Raw genomic sequence first — 17,710 nt, forward strand, 5'->3', positions numbered from 1 at the left:
GGGGTCAGGAAAAGCAGTGTCTCGGAGGTCAACCCTACTCCTAGTCTGTTCGTCTGTGAGGGTCACACAGTCGTGTATGGGAGGCACGTCGGGGTCATTTTCAGGCAGGGGTAACAATGTGGCAGGATTCAAAGTCGTGCATCTCTTTAGTGTGATGTGGGGTGCAAGCAGAGTCAACTCGTACCCTGTCAGTCGTGCGCTAGTCAGGTGTTGGGTCTTTGTCTGGTTCAAAAGGGTGTCGACTGCATGGGGTACTAATACTGTGAGGGAGTTGGAAAGTACGATTCCCTCGCTCTGACGGATAGAGACAGCAGCGGCAGCTACTGCTCGAAGGCAGGCAGGCAAAGCTCTGGCTACAGGATCAAGAGTGGCGGAGAAGTAGGCACAAGGGCACTGCTTAGGACCAATCGATTGAGTTAGGACAGACAATGCGCATCCCTCCCTTTCGTGGGTGAAGAGGGAGAAGGGTTTGGAGTAATCCGGCGTTCCGAGGACGGGTGCTGAGCAGAGTGCATCCCGTAATTCCTTAAAGGAGGCTTGACACTCAGTGGTCCAAGGAAGCGGGGAGGGGACATCTTTGGTCAGCAGGGCAAGTAATGGTTTCACAATGAGGCTGTAATTAGGCAACCACTGTCTGCAAAAAGAGGTTAGGCCAACCAAAGAGCGGACCTGCTTTTGTGTTTTTGGGATGGGGGTGTCTAGGATGGCTTGGATTCGGTCGGGTGTAAGTTTCCTCCCTTCTTTGGACAGGAGATGGCCTAGGTAAGTCACTTGTGGCTGGCAGAACTGTAACTTCTTTTTGGAGACTTTATGGCCATTTTCTGCAAGAAAGTGTAGGAGTTGGACGGTGGCTGTCGTTGCAAGCGGGATGGTGTCGGCCGCCAAAAGGATATCATCGACATATTGGATCAACACCACTCCCTCTGGTAGCTGGAAGGCATCCAGCTGTCTTTTGAGGGCCTGGCTGTAAATGCTGGGACTTTCAGTGTACCCCTGGGGAGCTCTACAAAATCGGTACGAGCGGGATTTTAAAGTGAAGCCGAAGAGATAACGGCTGTCTGGGTGAATGGGGATAGAGAAAAACGCGTTCTTAAGGTCGATAACAGTGAAGGTGGTGGCAGTGGACGGGATGAGGGTCAGAATGGTGGTGATATCGGAGACTACAGGATATTGGGGTACAACCACTTTGTTAATCTCTCGTAAGTCGATGATAAAGCGGTACGCTTTCTCATCTCCTTCACCTTGCTTCTTAACAATAGGTAGGATTGGGCTGTTGCAGATGTTGCTAACCACCTCTTCAACCACTCCTGCATCTACCAGAGACTGAATGATCGCTACCAGTGCCTTCTTACCCTCTGGCGATATCCGATATTGTGGGAGTTTCGGGAGCATAGCGTCCTGTCGTACAGTTATGTGAATAGGATCAATCATCATTCGCCCCACATCAGAGTCATTTTTGGCCCACAGGTACGGAGGCAGGGTGTCAAGCAGGGACAGGTCAGCGTCAGTTATGGAGCACATGTGTCGTGGGGGACTGGATCTGGGCATGTCTGGGTTGTCGTACAGGATGACTCGTATTCCATCTGGGGAACACCTAATGGTAGCTCGAAAATGTTTCAGTAAGTCAATGCCCATAATGGCGTCAGGGGAGTTGGAGGAAAGCAGGAATGTCGTGTCAGTGGTGTTGTTTTCCAGGTCAAAGATAATAGGTACGGACAGGGGGTTAGTGGAGGGCGTTCCATCAAAACCTATTGACGTTATGTGTGAGCCAGACAAGGGTGCCCTTGGAATCAGTCGTTTTGATAACACACTACGTGTCGCCCCAGTGTCTACCAAGAATGGAGACTCTGTACCCAGGACCTTAGCGGTGACATAAGGACCTTGCTGGTCAACACAGAGCTCGACTGGATCCCTCCCTTGCCCCTGGCAGTCCTATGCAAAATCGGGGGCATTTTCACCTTCGGATAGCTGATATTGGTTCTGTCGGGGACGGTCAAATGTGTTCAGTCTCCCTGATCTGTCATTGTTGGTGTCGTTGGGGTGCCCTCGTCCCTGTACTCTATTCCTCGGACCACCTGCCACATCCCTGGAATCCCTATTTCTATTCATCTCTAGCAGAACCGGACACTGGGATTTCCAATGGCCGAACCCTTTGCAGAAGGCGCATTGGTCATTGCTAATGTCTCTACGTCCAGTGTGGGGTGCTGGGGGGTGATCTTTAGGAGGTAGATCTCTGGGGGTGGTTGATTGGTAGTTCCCCCTTTGGTGTTCCCGTCCTACCGCTATACCCTGTATCTGGGCTATCATTACCCTTTCCTTTAAATCTTTCTTCTTTTTCTCGGACGCCCTATCATTCTCATTCTTTTGGTGCTCGTAATACTGAGCCATCTGAAGGATAGCTGCGGGTTTGGAGGCCCCCCAACTACTCTCACTCATCTGCAGTTTTTGGGAGACTTCTTGTGTTAGGCCCTTTACATAATTTTGTACAAACAGGTGCTGTCCGGTTGCGGTGGTCATGTCTTGGCCACTGTAGTCGGAGAACACTGTCTCGAATCGGGAGAAGTATTCTGACACATCTTCCTGGGGTTTCTGTCGACAGGCCGTGACTATCGACCAGTCTACCTTTCTTTCCGGGATCAGTGTTTTTAACTTCTGAACTAGTTTGTCTGGGAGTTCCAGTATGTCCTTCACTGGTTTCCTTCCTGGCTCTCGCTGTCTATCTAGTTTACCGAGTTGGTCCCAGGTATGTCCAAACAGATCCGTGTGGTCAGCCTTCCGGATTTGCTTCCACACGTCAGCTGGCAGGCATAACCCAAAGAACAAGTCAATGTCCGCTAAAGTCATTATTGTCGAACCCAAGGCTGTGCCTAATTCGGTATAAAATGCCGTCGGGTTCTTTCTTAAATCGGGCAGGGTTTGTTTGAAGGTTAGGATATCCTGTCGGTCCCATGGTTGGCAAACCCAATTGTACACAACCCTCCCTTTTGCATCTTCATTATTAATATCATCGCTTGTTCCCTTGCCACGTGGCGGGATCCAGTAAGGGGCCGCTTCTCTGATAGGCATCATAGTATTGGCTACTTCTACCGAGGTCGTTTCAGGGACTGTAACCTTGGCTTCTGGTTTTTGTTCCGTGAGGTGGCGGAAGACCTCAAGCATCTGCATGAAGAGCTCCGTCGCCTCACGTTCAGTCCCATCTCCAACATCAATCTTCCTATACAGCGTTGTTAGTTTAGCGGGACCCTTACTCTGATACCTATCTTCATATGCGTTCAGGGTGTAGTAGCTGAATCGCAAGATGAAATGCCGTCTGTGGCTGTCGGCATGTGAATTATATACGCTCATTGTATAATCTTCGCTCTCCCTTCGTTCTACTAATGTCTTTGCTATTTTGTCGATCCCATCCCGCTCATCTTTGCTCAACCTATTTAGTCTGGCTGGTGGTTGTTTGCTAGCCTCGGGATCGCCTGACGAAGTTGTTAATGTGGCTGGTGCAGAGGCCGTGAGGGCTGGTGCACTAGCGCTAGGGTCACTTTCACTCACACTCGGGGCTTGCAGGCTTTGTTGGCTGGGAGCATATGGAGGGGGCATGAAGATGATTGGGGGACCTAGCAGTAGCTCATCGTTCGCCCGTTGTTGCGAGGGCAATTCAGGGTAGAGCGCAGAGGGGGTCCTAACAGGACATTGGCCTGTCGACCCTGATTCTTGGTTTTTGTGTAGCTTCCTTTCTTTCTTTTATTTCCTCTTCTAGTTGCTTTGCGGCCAGGTGGGCTGCCTTTCGTAATTCTTTCCCTATTTTTGCTTCTTCTCTTTTCTTTCGTTGTTCCGTTTCTTTGCGCCACATGCCGATACTGTCGAGCATAGTGGGCGTGGTCTTATTCTTCTGGAGCGCTATTTCTAATGTTTTTATCTTATTTTCATTAAAGGAACCTATCAGTGGCCACTGACTTTCAGGGTTCTTTTTTGTATATTTATGCCATAGTTTAGTGTAAGCTATAGCGACTAGTCCATACTTAGTGAACATGTCCTTATTAGGGGTGCCCTCCAGTGGAGCTGGATGGTTCATCTCTAATAAGCGGTCCGGGCTAAACAGGCTACCAACCAGTGGGGAGAAGATAGGCATGACGGATTACAACGGGGACAAAAGTCTGCACTACCTATCTTATCACGGCGGGCAAAGACTAGACAGAATATTTCTATTCTCCGTTGTTTGCCGGCGGTGAATACCTCAAACGAACCAATACCGAACAATCGGTCAATCAAAACAATCAGTGGGGAGAATAAGTGGGCACGAAAAGTTATCGTTACCTACTCTTTCTCTACCTGCAAAGAGAGACCTTGTTCTTCCCTGTTTGCAGAAAAAGAATCTCCAGACAATAATCCACGAACGACAGTTCGGGAAACAGTGGGGGAGGAAGATAGGCACGACGGATTACAACGGGGACAAAAGTCTGCGTTACCTATCCTTCACTGTTTGCAAAGAGAGAGCCTGTTGTTTTCTCCGTTTGCAGACAGCGAATCTCCAGAGGTTTCAACAAAGCGTAATACTAGTATTATCCAAACAAAACAATCTTTTCTCAATTCGTCGTGTTTACACGACCTTACCCGGACCGCATGGACGGTTTCCTGTCCTCTGGATCCAGCGCCCGATCGTCCTCTCTCCTTCGTGATGCCCGTGGCACTCCTGATGGTTCCCACTCAGGACCGTAGATCACTCGAGAGAGGTCTGTTCAGAACTAGTGAAGGTCGGATGATCGGCTGTCAGACGAGGGTCTATCGGACACGAGCTCTTCCCGATCGTTGCAGTCGTTCACTCTGTCGTCGGGACCTCTCCCACTGGATCCACGTGTCGCTGATGGGCCCCACGCTTTGGGACGCCAATTGTAGAAAAAGGTAGGGCTAGGACCTTTCTCGAGATTTGCCCGGCGCTAACCGCCCTTGTACCATTCAAATTTACCAAGCAATGAGGCAGGCGCCGGAGACCAGAAGGCAGGAAACAGAAGTTTTATTCCGACGGAGCAGAACACATCAGATCAGACAACAAGGTATCGTCTCGAGGTGCTCTAACAGCCTCTCGGAGGCCTGGCCTCTTATACACTGGTTTATGGCATGTGACCTTTCTTTATTACAATCAGAACATTGTGACATAAAGAAAAAGACATCCCCGTAATCCTCGTGTCAATCCCACCCCCATATACCTCCACAATAGAGGTCCTCAACCTGCTGATAAGAGGAGGGGGTCATCACGCAGCTGAGTGTTCCGTCGAGTCTTAGGATGTGTGCGCCTGATCATATCACAGGGGGTGGGGAGGCCTGGATCAATAGAGGGTCCTTTGAAGGAGAGCGACCTCATACAATAAGGGGCAGTAAATGATATCTGCCGGCTTAGGCGATGGCCTCAGACCTGTGTGGACAGCTGGACACGGGGGGAAGGGGTCATCAAAGGAGTGGTATTCATGCCGCGTGGACAATCGAGCGTGGAGGGAAGGTTTATCAACAGAGGGGCATTCATGGGAGGAGAGGAGATGCTGGTCAGGCGCAGGCGTGACTCCCAAGGACAGGGTCATGCAGAAGGGTTATGCTCATGAGGGGGGGGGAGGGGGAGCCAGGGTGCGCGGAGGATGCTTGCTGGGTCAGAGGGGCGCGCTGGTGATCGAGTGTGGACAAGGAGACCATGATACCTAAAATGGCTGTTGTGCATGTTGTACGTGGGTGACAAGCTGGCGCAGATGATGTTTAGCTCGCAAACTAAAATTCCACAGAAGCAGGTATTGGACGGCTGGATGGGGGCACGTAGTGACGTGTGCGTCCACAGCCAATGAAAGAGCATTGTTTGTTTTGCAGACGTTTTTTTGTAAATATCGCGGAAATTATTGCAAATATCGCGGCCATCGCAGTAATCAGCCGACTTCGCGATTTTATTGTGAATCGCGAAAAGCTGGAGGGTCTGATTCCTAAGTGACTCTTAGAGTATATCCATTCGTAGCCCTTCCCTATGTATATAGAGATAACTCTAATCACTGGTATGTGCAGTAGACCTATGTACTCTCTACCACTCCTATGTGACTCTTAGAGTTTATCCATTCATAGGCCTTCCCTATGTATATAGAGATAACTCTAATCACTAGTATATGCAGTAGACCTTTGTACTCTCTACCATTCCTATGTGACTCTGTTGTGTATATCCATTCATTATTTGTTCATTAGAGTATATCCATCCGTAGCCCCTCCCTATAATCACCAGTCTCTTCTTTGTGTGACTTTACATCTTGTACATTTGTAATTTTTTCTGTTTGTATCTTTTATGTAACGCATGTAATCCTTAGTCCTTATGTTTTGCAACTGTTTCTAATGTAAAGCGCTCTGACACCTTCGGGTAAAGTTCGCGCTATATAAAATCGCATTAAATAAAATAAAAAAATAAAAATCTGCTGCCCAGCAAGTTCCCTGCCTACGCTCCCCGCCCTTTCCAGCCCAGGTTCTGCTCCTGGGGAGACCTCACCTAAGACCCCCCGGTCCCGCCCCCCGTTTGGTGTGGGGGCCGAACCAAGGGGCACAGCAGCTCAGTGAGCCTCCAATCGAGTTTACTCCAAATTCAGCGGCACCAGCTGTCTGCAAGTAGACGGATAGTATAAAAGCACGTTCCGACGCCATAGCCAATCAGCACTTCGAAATACTGTGTGCCATACTGGGATTGGCTGATGTAACCCTCTGTGCTCCAATCCTGAAACACACTAGCAGTAACCCCCTACTCCATGGTAACTCCCGGAAGTGCTAATGCTACAGAAACATGGCATCCGTTAAAAGATGCACAACGGATGGCTGAAGTAATTGACTGTTTATGTGAGTAACTGGCAATTTGGTTACCGTAGTGTAGGTTTACCCTTCAGGGGCAAGTGGTTTGATGATTGTTGCAGTCGCTACGTAGCAGGCATGCAGCTGTACTTATGAATGAAAGCATGTTGTTGTAGCAGTTGTATTGCATTATGTTTATTTTTTATAGCGACTTTTACTTTCTTTACGGGCTGCGTTGTATTCGGTAGGATGCTGCAACTTTTATGCAGTCCAGTTACACTGAATATGAACGTATGACGTGCCCAGGGGACTGCTGTCATTGACTTTGCCATGGAACGAAGTTGCATGTTGCATTCCCTTTTCAAATGCTGTCTCTCAATTGCGAACTTGACTGCGCTCTTCCTTTCATGGAGGAGTGGCTTATATGTCACATAACATTACCCCTGCCAATTGTAATTTTCATGTGTGTGCGATAAGATATGAAAGTGGTTCGCAGGGAAGAACCGTGCTGCTGATGCTGTGCCTGGATCATGATGCCATAACTGCACCATCTAGTCTGAGCATGGTTGGTTTAACGGACTGGGCCAGATTTGCCCTCCAGGTCGCTGGGAACAGTTTCAGTAAGTGCGACATCCCTCAACGAGAGAGATTCCTTGTTTTGGCCAGTATCGCCAGCATTAGTGGAGGAGAAGGGCACTGGGATCAGGCAAGCCCGCTGATGTGATGGGAATCTTAATGATGGAACGACTGCTGTGCTCGTGATACAAGAAGCAGTACCTTTGTTTGGATAAGCCCAAGGGAAATAGGTTTTCGGTATCGATACCTGGCGTTTACAAAAGAAAGCTCTCTGTAAACCCCTTTTCTAAAAAGTATTTACGGGTGGATTTTGCCGTAATGTGGGACACATAGGTGATCCCTTTTGTACTGGAGTAGAGGGATCCATTTCTAACTATCCATTGTACGCCATAGCGACTGGCGTCTTAGTGGTGCAGCAGTGCCACACCTTCGTAACGGTGCATTCAGGACTATTGCGGCAAGGGTTATGGGACAGCGAACTATGGCAGTAGTCTTTTTGTCTTCGCTAATGCAGTTTATTGTGGAGGAAGGGTATTACGCGCCACTGCTACAAACTGTCTTTGCATATCTAGGCGGCAATGCGTTTTTATTGTTTTGACTGGACTGTGCTGGCTGCTTTCACTGAATGGGGTTTCGAATAGGGCTTAGGGTTGGCCTCCTGGTGTTGGGTGAAGGTTGGTGATCGGCTCTGAGTTGTGGCTGAGCGCATGGTGTGCAGCTCAACAGCAGGCAGTACTCCTCTGTAGGTCAGCGAATGGGAACTGAACAGTGAGTGGGTAGTCCAACTTCGCATTTGTCACACTGCTGGGTCATAGCATCCCGTGGGAAAGGTAAGGTCTAAGGAACTTGGCAGAGGTACATAACTAAAGGTGGTTGGGTGATCCTACTGGTGACTGGGGATTGGGATTGCCTTGGTTTCTATACGTAAGTGAGTTACTTAAGACATTGCTTTGGGTGGGGGACTAGCGAAGGTCTGAGACGTGGCATGAGCCTGTTGCATTCACCATCTGCTGGCAAACATGCACGAGGGCTGAGATAGGTTGAACTTGCAATGCAGTGTGTTTGGGGTTACCTTCTGGGTGCCTATCTGCTGGCAAACATGCACGAGGGCTGAGATAGGTTGAACTTGCAATGCAGTGTGTTTGGGGTTACCTTCTGGGTGCCTCCTACCCATAGTCAGACGGGCCACTTGAGTTGGGGATGATTCACAACTCTGGGTTTTTGTGTTGGGGGGTGGGAGGGCACAAATGCTTTTTTCCCCTTTTTGTGGGTTTCCACCATGGGCGTATACTTTCTACTTTCGGCTTCCAGTCTGTGTACTCGTGCTATCAGTGCAGCACTTGGTAGTGGGTCATGCCTTTAAGAAATTCTGTTATTAGTTGTTGGGTGTGAGTATTCATCTTCGCTAATAACCACAATCCTTGTCAAGGTGAATCGCAAAATAAACCCAAGCTCAACCCCTTGTAGCTATAGCACAGAGCAGACATACCTAACTTAGAGGCAATATGTAAAGTATTTATGCAGTACTGAAACTGTAATAAAGTCAAAATGAAAACTAACAGCAATCCCAAAATTGACCCTTCATAGGCAGGTCCCTCCCTGATCGAGCGCGCAGGTCACCCGGGTCACTCGTTTACCAATTTCCACGCACTGGGCCCTGGCGTGCATATGATGACTGTGTTTTACCTGAACCAGGTGATCTTTCCACGCTACTATGAGTAATTCAGAGGGAGACTTTTCTCACCACTATTATTCATGTACCTGACTTACCACAGGCACATTTCTCCAGATGGATCAGGAGCTATCAGTGGATAGGTGACAAGAGTCCTAAATTGAGTTAAAATACCTTACACATTCAGTACATTTAATGTCACTTGGTGATATGTAATGACCACAGACACCTGATGGGGTTTCAAAAGTTTATATGATGTAAGTTTAGAATGAAAATGCCATGAGTATAAGGCAGATACAAATCAGAACATCAATGATCAAGATTAAAACCAAAATGTAGCTATGGATTAAGGCAAGCACCATAGAGTACTAAGGAATACTACAGGGTATGCGCATTAGGGAACATGCTAATCAGTACGAATTTTAAACTAAGGCAGAGTGAATGAATAGGGCTAATATGGGTACTTAATATTTGTGTTCTAATTACTAACTCTAAGCTATCTTCACTAAATTCACAGCAACCATACTAAAGGGGAGGGATAATGGAACAAGCTAAAATATGCAATCAGTTTAATAATATCCTATAGGTAGGGGAAAAGTGGAACATTACTAATAAACAATTTCATAAAAGTCACTTTCGAAAAGGCGATAGGAAAATATCACAGGCAAGAGTGCTTTATTAAGAAGAGGAAAAGTAAGAGTATAGTTAGACGGACACCCACACATATATTTACCTAGGACAGAATGAGGACTAACCCTGGCCACGGGTCAGTTTGGGAATAGGCGGGGACAAGGACCCTCAAGGATTCGGAATGCCAGTAGGCGAGCAGGTACAGCTCAGAGACAGTCAGGACAGGATACCCCTCAGGTTTTGGGTCAGGACTGGGCTCATCAAAGGGCACGACCAACACCTGCAGCTTCGGATGCAATGCCTGCGTTACTCCCCCTCTGCACGGAATCCGCCAGTAACCCCGATTGGGTTTTCGAATCTCCCAGCAAAGTGCTTCGCCAGCACTTAAGACTATTTCCACCCCTTGGAGCTTGTGGAAAATACGGACAGAGTGCTCCGCAGCGCTCTGTATCAATCACCTATAGAGTTCGTAGGGTCAGTGACAGGTCAGCTACTCGGACAAGTCGGACAATTTTCTCTAACTAAACTAGGCTAGTTATACTCTATTTGGACCCCCAGACCACCCACAAATGTTGCAAGTGACAAGGTCCCATCTTTCGATTGGTCAAGAGAGGTGGTTAGGTCATTGTCACCTCCTAAATTCTGCGTTCCCATGTTTTAATATTCAAATGACAGTACCCACCCCTTAAATCCCTGTTCCCAGGCATACGCGTAGAAGAGGACAATAGAGCATACAGTAGGAAGAAACAAATGTAGCATTTCAGGTGAAATTCAGCTTCTCCTCTCTGGGTTATGAGGCAGGTTCCCAGGAGCATCTCGGCTTCGGTAGCCAGCTGGCTGAGTTCCACAGATGCAAGGCCCGGTCCTCATGTCATGTGACCAGGTCCACACGAGGCTTCTAAAATGGCGCAGCTCCCCAACTCCCAGGCCCCCAGATACGCGGTACATGAAAAGTAAGCGAAAACAAATTAGAAACACAGAAAAAATGAATACACTGTATACCATGAAAAGCTTCACTGCACCCCTTACTTTATAATATCTATAGCATTGAGGGTTAATGCGGAAAAGACAGATATGCAAAAGCAGCATCAGCTAGCAGAGAGCATGGTTAAAGACAAGCGGCCATATTTAGCAGTAATGCGCATGAGCGAAAACATCCCTCCAAATTGCGAGTGCGTCACATCACGTGGGTATGACCGACGCATGCGCAGACTGGATTTCTGCGAAGCGGCCATTCAGTAGTGCAAGCATCATTGCGATTAATAAACACAGATGCGAGCTTCTCACGGGCACCAGCGTGTACTGGAAAAAGTGAAATTTAAGACAGACAGGATTGGTTAATACTTATTAAAGGTTAGACGAGGTTCATGAATGAGAGCAAGTCGCTTTACGTGCGAATCCTTGCTCCATCAATCCCCTCTTTGATGATATTTACTATCATCACTATAAATGGAAACAGATGCCAACTTCATTCTTGCATATCATTCATCTCAATTTCCACAAACTTGTTGTTGAGCTTTCTCCCTGCATCCTTATTAGGATGAAAGCTTTTAGCTCTCTTGTAAATTTCGTTTTTCAATTCTTCTACTACTAGCTCGTCAACATTACGCTTCACTCCTCTTTTGTTCACTGTATATTTCTTTTTGCATTTTTGACATTTGCAGCAGATAAATATAATCAGTACAACCACACCTATTCCAGCTATTGGCATCAGTATTTTCCATAGAAGATTTTTACCCAAGTTAGAGAACCAACTACCTATAGAGGAGAGACCATCAGTCAGTCTCGTCCAGGCACTATCAACCTCCAATGGTTTGAGTTCTTTTTCCAAACTAGTTATGTTTCTTACATATTTCTTTATTTCAATGCTTTTATCAGGAATGTAAGTGCAACAATGTTGCGCCTTCAACATTCGGCAGACTCCGCCCTCTTTTGCCAATAGGGTGTCAAGAGCAAGGCGATTCTGTAAAACCATTGATCTGATCGCAACCATTTCAGTATTGACCAGCAGGAATCCGGCAGCAGTGTCAGTTGATAACCGATCCACTACTGTAGACAATTTGCAGATACGGTGAGTATTCAGAACTACCCCCATTCCAGGTATCCGTGCACTAAATATATCACCTATAATTTCTCCTACACTCTCACGTCTACTACGCACTAAGCCATTAGTGTCTTCATTGCTTCCAGCAGCATTGTTCACATGGTATATTTTCGGGAAAACAATGCCAAAATAGCAGCTTCCATACCAGTGATCCGGCAATTTGAAATAAGCCTTGTTTCCACATATATAATAAATTCCGGGAAACACAGGTTCTGACCCATTTTTGAAACCCCAACTTCCAATTACCTTGTAATTATGTTCACACTCGCTGGAACCGATGAATACATTGTTATAATAACTAGTCTTCTCTCTATGCAGACAGAGTTTCCCTTTCGGGTCGTTTTTGTTTTAGTACAGCAGAGTTATCACGTCTTTCTACACTTTGGGGTGTTTCTTCAGTCTGTACAGCTTCTGTGTCTAGAGTCTCTGGGTTAGTGGGGTACAAGTTAGGGTCTTTACTTGTCATAAAAGGTATAAAAACTGTTAGTCCTATCCATATTACTATCAGTATTGCTATACTACACAAGCATTTACAATGCAATGGTCTCGGCATCATTAAAGGTAGAGCTATTGGCATTGCTCATGACATTTTTTTTAAAAATCATAAATAAATGGCATTGTCATTTACATTGCCAATAGCTTAATCGTTAAATAAATGGCTTTGTCATTTACAATGCCAATAGCTTAATCGCTCGCAAATGCATGACCTATTGTATTTACACCCACACAGAGCCTCACACACAAAGCCACACACACATACAGAGCCAACCACACAGAGCCACTCACAGTCATTCACATAGAGCCCCCTACACAGAGCTACCCTCACACACAGAGCTACCCTCACACAGACAGAGCCACCCACACATAGAGCCACCTACAAAAAAAGCTATCCACACAGAGCCACACACACACACAGAGCCCCACACACACGGAGCCCCACACACACGGAGCCCCACACACCCAGAGCCCCACACACCCAGAGCCCCACACACCCAGAGCCCCACACACCCAGAGCCCCACACACCCAGAGCCCCACACACCCAGAGCCCCACACACCCAGAGCCCCACACACCCAGAGCCCCACACACCCAGAGCCCCACACACCCAGAGCCCCACACACCCACACACCCAGAGCCCCCCACACACACACCCAGAGCCCCACACACACCCAGAGCCCCACACACCCACATACCCAGAGCCCCCCACACACACACCCAGAGCCCCACACACACCCAGAGCCCCACACACACCCAGAGCCACAGAGCCACATATCCACACAGAGCCACATATCCACACAGAGCCACATATCCACACAGAGCCACATATCCACACAGAGCCACATATCCACACAGAGCCACATATCCACACAGAGCCACATATCCACACAGAGCCACATATCCACACAGAGCCACATATCCACACAGAGCCACATATCCACACAGAGCCACATATCCACACAGAGCCACATATCCACACAGAGCCACATATCCACACAGAGCCACATATCCACACAGAGCCACATACACACACAGGAGAGGAAGCACAGCGAGGGGGCAGGGGAGCAAGCACAGCCAGGGGGCAGGGGAGCAAGCACAGCCAGGGGGCAGGGGAGCAAGCACAGCCAGGGGGCAGGGGAGCAAGCACAGCCAGGGAGGCAGGGGAGCAAGCACAGCCAGGGAGGCAGGGGAGCAAGCACAGCCAGGGGGCAGGGGAGCAAGCACAGCCAGGGGACAGGGGAGCAAGCACAGCCAGGGGACAGGGGAGCAAGCACAGCCAGGGGACAGGGGAGCAAGCACAGCCAGGGGGCAGGGGAGCAAGCACAGCCAGGGGTCGTAACGCAGCATAAGCCCTAACTATCATTATATCACCTTATCAAAAGAAAAAGTCAACGAGGGGGGGGGGGGTGAGGAGCTCACGCACACAAAAGCAACGAGGGGCGGGTGGAGGAGCTCACGCACGCAGAAGCCACGAGGGGGGTGAGGAGCTCACGCACGCAGAAGCCACGAGGGGGGAGGGTGGTGAGGAGCTTACGCACACAAGCAACGAAGGGGGAGGGGGTGAGGAGCTCACCCACACAAGCAACAAGGGGGGAGAGGGGGTTGAGGAGCTGACGCACGCAGAAGCCACGAGGGGGGTGAGGAGCTCACGCACACAAGCAACGAGGAAAGGGGGGAGGGGGTGAGGAGCTCACGCACACAAGCAAAGAGGAAGGGAGGGGGGTGAGGAGCTCATGCACAAAAGCAACGAAGGCGGAGGGGGAGGGGGGAGGAGCTCACGCACACACAAGCAACGAGGGGGGGGAGTGGGGCGAGGAGCTCACGCACGCAGAAGCCACTTAAATGCAGCACTTATAGTTTCTTATTCATCCAGAAGATGATTTTCATCTAAATGCTTAATATATGCCTTTCACTCTGAAGTTATGATAAAGGCCCAAATGCTGTTATGACAATACCAGCCCAGTGTGCTGAGCAATAATTTTCACTGCATGTCCCTGTATGCCTCCCGAGAGGTGCACCTCTATGGCACAAAACATGTCATCGTTTAGCAACAGCCCTTACTAAGAGGCCTATAATTGTAGGAGCATGACCCTGCTCACTTTTGTGTGCCGATTTGACGTGCGCAGTCAGAGAGCTTATGTTGCTGCACAAGACTTCAGATTCCAGTGTTCCCAATCTGTCACCTTTCAGGCACACCGAGAGTAAATGCAGCATATGAGCCTTGAGGGGAATCGTTAAATCTGCGCACTAAACAATCCCCCACATCCCCACCCACAAAGGCATCTGGGAGAGTGTGCAGTCAAACGCCTGCCTGTCTGGGTAATCCATGTAATAGCCTCTTATAGTTGGCTAACAATAAACATCTGTTATTCAGCATCAAGATGCCCCTTTGGGGCTGAACGTGTAATTTACAAATGCACATGTTATGTTATGATCAGGTAAGTTGCTTAAATCATGCGCTATTTGCCCTGGCCTAACCTGCAGTAATTACCACTGCCCATAACTCATAATCAATGGCTCAGATGACTGAAAGCTAGAAGTAATTTTCTAGGGTGTGAAGCTTATGCCACCAGCTTTACATTCAGCTCTTGGAAACACCTGCACACTTAACTCAGCAAACTTCCCAGCATTCGAATTTGTGACCTGTAGGTTACACCCGTATCTCTGCAACAACCCACTGAGCAACCTTCAAGGATTCAAACCTGTACCCAGCAGATTGAACAGAGCACACTGCAGCAAAGCTATTTTACTATGATTGAAAGCTGTCACCTGCTGAATAAACAACTACTGCAAGTGTCCTAACCCTCTCAGCTATATTACCACCTGATGTATTGGGCCTTCAGATATAACCATTAAGACACCTCTGGGGATTAGCGTTCCTACTGCCAATTCCCCAATGGAAATATGTCTTGCTACAACCATTGTATCAACATAACACCAGAACTAGCCTCCAGTATACATCTGCATTTCAATTCTTTGTCTGATAATCACATGCAGCTTCTTAACAAGTGGTAGGTACGTACATTTTATCTCTTATGCACTTACCACATCCTTACAGAAGGTTAAAGTGATGCAGATTTCTCTCCAGAAACGGATTTTAACTAAGTACTTCATTAGCTTCCCCATTTATATTTCAAACAAGTTATAAACATATCCATTATCAACAATTTAAAAAAGCGAAATATTCGTTCCTGGCATACTGCCAATATATCTAGACGATGCGAAGGTCACTGCTATCTCGGGGTCGCCGTGGTGATACTGCTGCCACGCTGCGGCAGGACAGTCTGGCGCACTTCCGGTTCCGGGAGGTGGATAACATCTTCACCCCCGAATGGCTTCATTTACAACAACAAGGAAAGGACAAACCCCAAACACACCTGCGGCGCGCCTTACCTGTGACGTCAGTCTGTGCTTGTTTGGCGCTCTGGTCACAGGTTCGCTTCCTAACAGGGCAAACTAAACTTTCATCCTTCTGAGGTCTACGGTCAAGGGTATCAGTCTCTGCTTTTAAGGCGGTCTGCGACTTCTAAACACCCCTTAGTGCACTGTGGGTGTCAACACCCCTCAAGGTATTGATGCAAATGTCTACTACAGAACACCGTACAATACCGCGCACCTTGGTACAATAGCAGACCACACAATAAAATACAATTGAGTACTGTGCAACACAACACCCTCACCAAAAACTCCGAGTAGAACTAAACAAATCTGTCTGGGCCAGCACAACACCATACAATAACATGCTCTGAGTACAGTACCTTGTCAGTACAATGCAGTGCAGGGCAGTACAACACCACACAATATCATACCTTGAGCACAGCACAACACCATACAATAACATACCTTGAGCACAGTACCTTGACAGTACAATGCAGTGCAGGCCAGCACAACACCATACTATACAATAAAATGCCTTTGAGTTCAGTACCACGCAACACAACACAGTGTTACAGCACAGAGGGCATGACGTCCCTCGTAGGAATGCAGAGTAGTCGAGAAGCTCCGGTTGCCAGTGTCTGGACTGTGCGGGTGGCAGCCGGACCCTGCCCCTGTCCAGAAGCATCTCTCTCGGGGTCTGAAGAAGGCCCCTCCCCCACCTGACGCCACAGCCCTTGGAGAGACGCTTTCGTGGGGGTGTTGTGAATGGGGAACTTCCACCTCGTGACTAAGATGACACATTGTTTTATCCTTGATTTACTCCTGCCCGTGTCAGTGGGACGTTTCCAGGCTGGGGATGGTTTGGGAAAAGTTATGAGGTGTTCAAAAATGTCTATAGGAGCCTTCTCCTGACTAGAGTCAGGCAGACTGTGCACCCTGCACTGTTTATAAGGAACTGTACCCAGTGTAAACTTTACACAAATTGTGTCCCGTGCTGGGGTACCATTTTAACTCAGAGAAATGCGAAGCCCGCTCTCTGACCTCGACTCGCGTGCATACTTAACAAGCATACTCCTGTAATTTAGCACTGTCATCTCCACAATGGATGCTAAAATGCATTTGGTGCTAATAAATAGTGCTAAATACAACAGAGCATGAACAGAAGTGTGACTAGCTGCTCACACTTGCTAAATCTACACTTTGAATAACATTTCCCCCTAGCATACTCCTGTAATGTAGCACTCTCATCTCCACAATGGATGCTAAAATGCATTTGGTGCTAATAAATAGTGTTAAATACTACAGAGCATGAACAGAAGCACGAGCAGCTACTGACACTTGCTAAATTGACACTTTGAGTAGGATATTCCCCCAATTTATTCCAGTGAATTAGCTCTCTTCCATCCAAAATTGATACTAGGGTGCCTTTTTCACTAAGAAATAGTGACAAATGCACAGAGCACGGACAGAAATGTGAGCAGCTGCTCACACTTGCTAAATTTACACTTTGGATAAGATTTTTCCCCAACTTACTCCTGTAATTTAGCACTCTCCCATCCAGAATGGATGCTAAAATGCATTTTGCGCTAAGAAATAGTGCCAAATGCAAAAGAGCAGGAACAGGAGCACAAGCAGCTGCTGACACTTGCTAAATTTACACTTTGGGTAGGATTTCCCCCAACTTACTCCTGTCATTTAGTACTCGTGCGTCCTAAATAGATGATAGGATGCATTTTGCAGTAAGAAATAGGTCAAAATGCAACAGTGCATGAACATAAGTTTGAGCAGCCGCGTACACTTGCTTAATTTACACTTTAGGTAGGATGTTCCCCTTACTTACTCCTGTCATTCAATACTCTTGTGTCAAAAATAGATCCTAGGAAGCGTTTTGTGCTAAAAAAAATAGCACACAGCAGGGCAAGTAGCAGTTGTTTGCGAAGTGTGCTTTTATCGTAGGATTTTCTTTCTCTAAATTACTCTTAATGACACAAGCTGGCATACTATCAGTAGTTATGTGTCAAAGATTAACTCAAAATAATCGTCATTACTCTGATTACG

At 47.7% G+C, this 17,710-nt stretch overlaps 1 protein-coding gene across 2 annotated transcripts in view; it reads left to right on the forward strand.

Annotated features, from left to right (window-relative positions):
- Nucleotides 1-6,733: 6,733 nt before the first annotated feature.
- The window catches only part of TUBGCP6 (tubulin gamma complex component 6), a 747,379-nt gene continuing 736,402 nt past the window's right edge, over nt 6,734-17,710 (forward strand). Inside the window, exon 1 of one of the 2 annotated variants that reach the window (XM_086967433.1) lies at nt 6,734-6,843. The gene's annotated coding sequence lies outside the window, so the exon portion shown is untranslated. The remainder of the gene's footprint in view (nt 6,844-17,710) is intronic. The other variant, XM_086967436.1, reaches the window with a different exon arrangement.

The sequence above is a fragment of the Lissotriton vulgaris genome, chromosome 1_1 (assembly GCF_964263255.1).
Source record: "Lissotriton vulgaris chromosome 1_1, aLisVul1.2, whole genome shotgun sequence".
In the NCBI taxonomy this organism is placed as follows: Eukaryota; Metazoa; Chordata; class Amphibia; order Caudata; family Salamandridae; genus Lissotriton; species Lissotriton vulgaris.